Genomic DNA, 6,952 nt, shown 5'->3' on the forward strand with positions numbered 1-6,952 from the left:
CAAGCTACCAACACGATGCAACACACCATGATGTTTTGCCAGAGGTCGACTAGCTAATTAGTGATATCACCTGTTTAAGTGCACAAGTGGAATCAAAATGTGGCAGGACTGCATGGCACATTTTTACTTTTTTATTTTTCCACCTCTGCTGTATACTACAGTATATAAACAAAACGAATAGCAACTGAAATTACTGAGAAGTAGTTATTGTTATTCAAACATAACATACTAAATTACGTAAGTGTCTTGTTTTAGCCACTTTCACTTAAGTAAGTTTTTGAATGCCGGACTTTAACCCGTAGTGCAGTATTTTCCTAGTCATTATTACTCCTTAAGTAAGGCCTCATTTACACTACCTGGTGCAAGTGGCCATTTTACCTGTAAGCAAAGACAATCTAAGTTTGCAGGCTGTGTACCAGGGGTGGGGAACCTTTTTCCTATCAAGGGCCATTTGAATTGTCATACCATCCCTCAGGGGCCATGATTTTTTTGATTTTTTTTAAGGTAAACAGCTCACGACATATTTTTAATGGCCTTTTTAACTTAATTGCAATAACATAAATATCATGACCATTAATTAATGTTTTAGCCAATTTGATCCATCTCATTGTGTCTTATTGTTTCAATCCAATAAATGTTTTAATAATCTGTTCCTGTTGGTTTTATATTCACTGATGTTTAGTAGTTTAAGCAGTAGATAACTTTATAATGTACCTCAAATCATGAAATTAAAAAAAATCAGCCCTCTAAAATGTCATATATCAGCTTTAAATCACTCGAAAATGACAGGTCTGACTTATATTCCCCCTGAATTCAGTCTATTGAAAGAAAACTCCCTGTTTCCACTGAACAACTTCACCTCAGACTGATAGTAGACAACCTCATAATGTACCTCAAATCATTTCAGAGCATTCTGATGTGAAATTAAAAAAAATCAGCAACCTAAAATCTCATATATCAACTTTAAATCACTTGAAAATGACAGATCTGAGTTTCTCATATAAGGCTATTACTAAATTAGCTACTGACCATGAAGTGGTCCTTCGGAGAGCGACAACTTTATCCACCGCTCTTGTCCTTTCAGGTCGTCCAGTTTAGCATGTTTCGCGCTGTAATGGCGCTCAAGGTTTGCCTTTTTCATTACGGCCAGCGCGTCCCCACACAGCAGGCCCACGGGCTAGCCTCTCACGTCCACAAAGAAGTCCATTTGTCCTGTGTCATGAAGTTCACGGACTCACTCGATGTAACTTCACGCTCGTTTATTTAGGAGCTACTACACAGCTAATAGTCAACATGTCAACACAACTGTTGCTACTTCAACTAGCTACAACGATGCTAGTATACCCAGAAGCCCCCACTTCTCTGAACTCCCAAAGCACACAGTGACATCTTGTGGTGTAACACAATATAACATCACACAACTAAATCACATCACATCCTGGAAAGAGCGACACTCCGCATCCAAGTACTAACGGCTGCGACACGGGTTGGACGGTCCAGCCCCGCCCACATCCGGATCCAGCCCCGCCCACATCCGGCTGCGCCACGGGTTGGATGGTCCAGCCCCGCCCACATCGGCTCCTGTACCTTAGTCGTGCTTCGTTCAGGATAGTGGGGATTTCGGACTTCTATGAAACTTGCTGCATTTACGACACCTGCAAACTGTAGGACTTCGTAATTTTCTTTTCAACATACATAAATGTTGTCATCTATAAAACTAAATGGAAGGTATTGTTTATTCTCTACTTGCTCTCTTTATCACTATTCCTACAATGACTCCTTTTCATCTTCAAGTGGGCAAACCATGACGAATACCTATTTAGTTGGTAGTTTAGTTGATTAAAGATACTAAAATGTATCTTATCCATGAAAATATTTTTTATTGTAGTACAACAGGGACCACAACATAAAAAATTGAACTTATAACTGCTATTGCAATACCAAGCTTTGAGTGTCCTTTGATCAATATGATTGGAACCTGGATTTAACATCCATGGTAAAAACGATGCCTTTTTCACTCAATACCTGTAGATGAACAGTTTTGGGAATGGGACAAATCATCATCCAGATACATATGGGCAGGGAAAAAACCTAGGATAAGAACAAAACTCTGCAGCTGCCGTCATAACCTGGCTCTTCGGCCATGACAAATGTGGGAGATACGCCATGAACGATTTAAGAACAGTATTTTGTTTAACAACAGAATGAAATGAACATGAATTGACTGAAACAGGAAACGGCTCTTCACATCTTTGCAGTTTAACCTTTGACCTTAACCTTTTTAGGGAAGAAAATAGAACCCAGCAAGAATGAGAAGACAAATGCAGGTAATGGGCTTGAATCATTCCCTACCTTATTCATACTCTATATGCAAGCATGAGTTTGTATTTAAACCAGTTTCCTCTACTTACAGAAAAAGTTCCTGTCTATGTGCCGAACATCCCAGAGCCAACAAGTAGAGCTGAACTCATGAAGTGTATGAGAAGATTTTCTTTTTCTCATTATCTAATGCTCAGTATTGTTTTTCAATGTTTGTTAAAAAAAAAAACACTGTTGAATTTCTCCTGTAGATTGGATGAATTTGTCTTTGGACGATAAGACTGCCAACAAGATGTTGTGGATTTCTGACAACGGGTCGAAGGTGTGTCGTAGAACTGAGGTTTGTCCCGTCGTGGAAAGACCAGAGAGATATGAGTACTCTCCACAGGTACAGTAAGTCAGAAAATATACATTTATATGAACTTTATTTAATCAGAACAATATAATATTTTTCAATTTCTTATTTTCCTTTTTTAGGAAACGATGAAATGGTGTGACTCAGATCCCAGGTTTGTGGAGTGTCTATAATGGAAGCAAAGGAATCATGAAAGGATAAATCTAGTGATATATTCTATACTTTGTCAACAAATTCCATGTAAAGACCAAAACCAATAGATAATTGATCCTACTAACAAGTATTAGTTGTGTAGCCAAAGCACCAAAGCATTGTGTAGCATCCTGGAAACTGTCTTTCGAACCAAATAAAATTATAAATAAAAATAAATAAATGCTCACCCACCATTCACTGTGAAAACCCTGCACAGAGCTGGCAGAAGTGAGAGCAGAAGCCAGGGTGCGAGTTCTCTGAGTAGATGCCCTGCAGCACCCCTCTTTTCCCTTGTCCTGAATAGCCTGTCGGTAAATAAAAACAGTCCTTGTTAGAGGGCCCCCCTTTATTTTCTATGGATTGTCACATTGAAGAAATCTTTATGGATGCCCATGGAATGGGAATAAATTAGTTTTCCAGTACTTGGTCAACACACTAGTCTTTGCAACAACGTCTATCAACATTTTTAAAACAAACAAGTCATCTTTAGGTAGCTAGCAATAACTGAAATAAGTACACATTTCTGTGCACAATTTTCATACCTGGTATGCAGTTTTTGTATGTAACCCTGCACTCTCAACATGCATCCAGAGTGTACATTTTGTAGAAGTCGGCCCTGTATGCTGCCGAGAATTTCGTCCAGTTTGCAACACCTGTAGAAGACAATTTTGAGAATAAGCTTCTCTAATTTATTTAACATGGAAAACGTGCAGTATAAAACCATAACTATATAGCTACAACCATTTCTGTAATCTTACTGTCAAGCCACAGAAAATGAACTTTTCTCCGGAAGTGGTCCATTCCCACCACTTCTCTGAAGCGGGAACACACCAGTGACAGGGTCATTAAAGCTCTGTCTCCATCATGAAGGACCACCTCAGCAAATATCTTCTCCAACAGGCAAGATGGCAACTGAAACAAATAAGATTTTATTTTTACATTTTCTATTCGAAGACATCATCTTCTGTTAGTATAAAGCCAAACAGCATTAATAGAAATACTGAAAGCATGAGCACTGAATGTTTTCAATAAATATTGTATTCCACAAAAATAGAAACACATGTCAAACAAACAAAATCATGAAGAAATTATTAATAAATAAAATACCTGATCAATACATGTTGCCAACTCCTGCTCCTGCTCTCTTCCATGCGTCGTGGGCTCCATCCGTCTTCTCTTCCTACGTAGAAATGTCATAGGGGTGACATTAGCAAGATGCTTCTAATGTAACACATGAAAATCCTTACGCAGAAGTCACATTTTGGTTCATGTTCCAGTTTAAGAGACAGTTTGGTACAGGAAAAAAAAAAGTATTGTTGTTGACTGTTATTATAGTAGTGTCAAAAATGCACAAAATCCTCTTGCTGGGGACCAGTACAAACTACAGTACCTTTCCTGTTCGTCCATGTCCGCATTATCACATTTCCTCTTCCTAAAAACAAATTATAAATATCAGACCACTAAACTATAACCATAACCTCCCCCCCGAAACACATCATAGTTATCAAGTAAGGAGTTGTTCATACCTTTGGTGTTCTATGTTGTCTAACAAAAGCTGGCACCACCACCTCCTTATAAGTGGCATATCATGCTAGTAGATAAAGACAGACGTCATTGTAATTTCAATCCTAAAATCTGTACATTAACAATTTCAGACTTAAATTGCTGACCTGAGTGAAGTCAAAGGTCCAGTCCAGTGCCATGTATAGCGCGTACTGTAATCCATATTATAAACAACTGTTTACATTCTTGTCATGATAGAACAGAGTTGATACACAGAGTTGTTACTGTACATATAAACCATGTCAACGATCCTTTTCCCTTGGCACCTGCTTATGTTATTATGTTTGTTGATGCCGAGGTGCACAATCCCATCACTTATTTATCACTTACCATTAGCATGAACACACCACAGTCCACGCTGCCCGCTTGTGCTGGAACATTCTGATAAAAATGCCAGAAGTTATTGACAACTCAATTATATTTAAATATATTTAATAAAATTACATTTCTTGATACTATTTCAATGCATAGCACATTTCACAAGGCATAGAAAAATCTAAAATTTCCTTCACCTTGTTTGAAACAAATGGCCAGGATCCGGGCACCATCTTTGCTGCAATGGTGCTATAAAAGACAAAAGGATAGCATACTGAAATTTACTATTAAAGACCTCACATGATTGTGATGCGACGTGACATTTGTGGGCAACATTGTAAACAGTTTAAGCTTGCTGTTCCATGCATCATTCTGAATAGCACTTTTTCCATCTGCACAGACAATCGATTGTCGATTAATTGGCTTCCATTATTGCTTTAAGCAACAGTGGAGCAGGTGTGCATAGTATGACTCCAGACTGTGCTACCTTGATTGCCACAAATATAACGAACACATCACCAGAAGGCTTCTTTAGAACACAGCAGAAGCAACATTGAACGGTTGCTAACATACTTAACTCTACTAGGAACATTGAACGGTTCCTAAACATAAGAATATTAATATTAATAATAATATAACACCATGCAAAACACAAAAACTTAACGGAACATTAATTTACGGGAACAATGAACGGTTCCTCAATATTAGACTGAAACCTGAGCATGGATAAACAATGCCAGTCTCCATAGCCACTAAGCTTGGAGGAATCAAGAAGATGTATCCTCTTAAGTTGAGGCTTCAGGACCTGTAAAATATACATATTTCAAGTAAAGGTTGAATATGCATTGTGCAGACTACTGCAACTGTACATTAAACAGCTTCACTGTAATGCCTCTTCATAACTTTTAAGTGAACATATATGTGACAAAGCAGATTATTTTTCATGACATGGACTACAATTCTCATGAGAATGTGTGGCTGTTATGAATTTCAAATCTAAAAGTAGAACATTCTTATAAAAAACTCTGACATGATGCCTGTAAAACTTACACCTAGTATCCAGTGTCCTGGTTTCCATATAGGAAAAAGGATGCAGTCTGTAGATGCTGCATCTACCTGCATCATTGTAATGACAACAATAAGAGCTTGTAGTTTCAACGTGAAGATATTTTTAGATACACAACCATAGTCTGAGATGCTGTCACTATGTACAGGTTCAACAAACTAAAGCCATACACAACACATGCATAGAACTTACTGGCAGCGAGAGAAATGGGTCAACATTGAGAGGCTGTTTCCAAGTGGGGACAACATAGGCATCCACAGCATGAACATTCCTTCCCTGTAAATCACAGAACACCAGTTTAAATTATTTGGGTTCACATAAAAGAAATAAGTACTATTAATGATTGAAAAATTCTACTTCGAAATGCTACAAAAAATATCCATACACACCTTCTGCCCAGCAATCTTGATGATCAGTGATAAACAACAGTTGATGATCTGTAATAAAACAACAGAATGTTTTACGGATTACAAAGACATTTTACTAAACAATTTTCAAATATTTGTGTGATTAAAAGTGTACTAACTGTTGCGTCCAATTCTCTGTCCAATCCCAGGGACAGGAAGTCCAGCCTTTTTAAAACTGTGGTGCCCACTTGACCAATTGCCTCGTCTGGTGATTTTGTGTCATCCAACACATCATTGAGCTTTAAAATGACAGTATCAGTTAAATACTTATTACTATATTATACTAGACGGCAAAAAACGGAATACAATAGAAAACTGACTTTAGAACTCAATTATATGAAGAAAAAATACTTCACTGTGTTTGATGCGGGCCATATTAGGCCTATTAGAACTAAATCAAATAAAAAATAAATAAATAAAAATTACCAATGTCAATTGTCCTTTGTCCATCTCGTGCTCCGTTAATTCCCTTCTTGGACATATGTGGTACATGTGCTTCATTCCACAACAGTGTTCATCGCAAACCTCAAAACCTCCTGCAATATGGTAAGAGAAGCCCAATTTCAGAAATGACAGGAGCATAATAAGCAACGTGTGGAATTTGTACCATAGCATGTCTTTCCAGCAACTGACTTAGTAAATATTGTTCCAAGTTGTACAACATTAGATTATAGTGCATTAGATGCAGTATAGTGCAGTATTAGGTGCTACATTTTTGTACTGTAATGATCTCTG

At 37.6% G+C, this 6,952-nt stretch overlaps 1 long non-coding RNA gene across 1 annotated transcript; it reads right to left on the bottom strand.

The window, feature by feature from the left end:
* Nucleotides 1–2,727: 2,727 nt before the first annotated feature.
* Nucleotides 2,728–3,501, bottom strand: LOC311249506. The gene is made up of 3 exons (XR_014621196.1): nucleotides 3,409–3,501; nucleotides 3,059–3,171; nucleotides 2,728–2,841 (listed from the first exon to the last, which is right to left on the bottom strand). It is a non-coding gene; the product is annotated as an uncharacterized lncRNA (long non-coding RNA).
* Nucleotides 3,502–6,952: the final 3,451 nt, after the last annotated feature.

This window comes from Pagrus pagrus, assembly GCF_965226575.1.
Source record: "Pagrus pagrus genome assembly, chromosome: 20".
Classification (NCBI taxonomy): Eukaryota; Metazoa; Chordata; class Actinopteri; order Spariformes; family Sparidae; genus Pagrus; species Pagrus pagrus.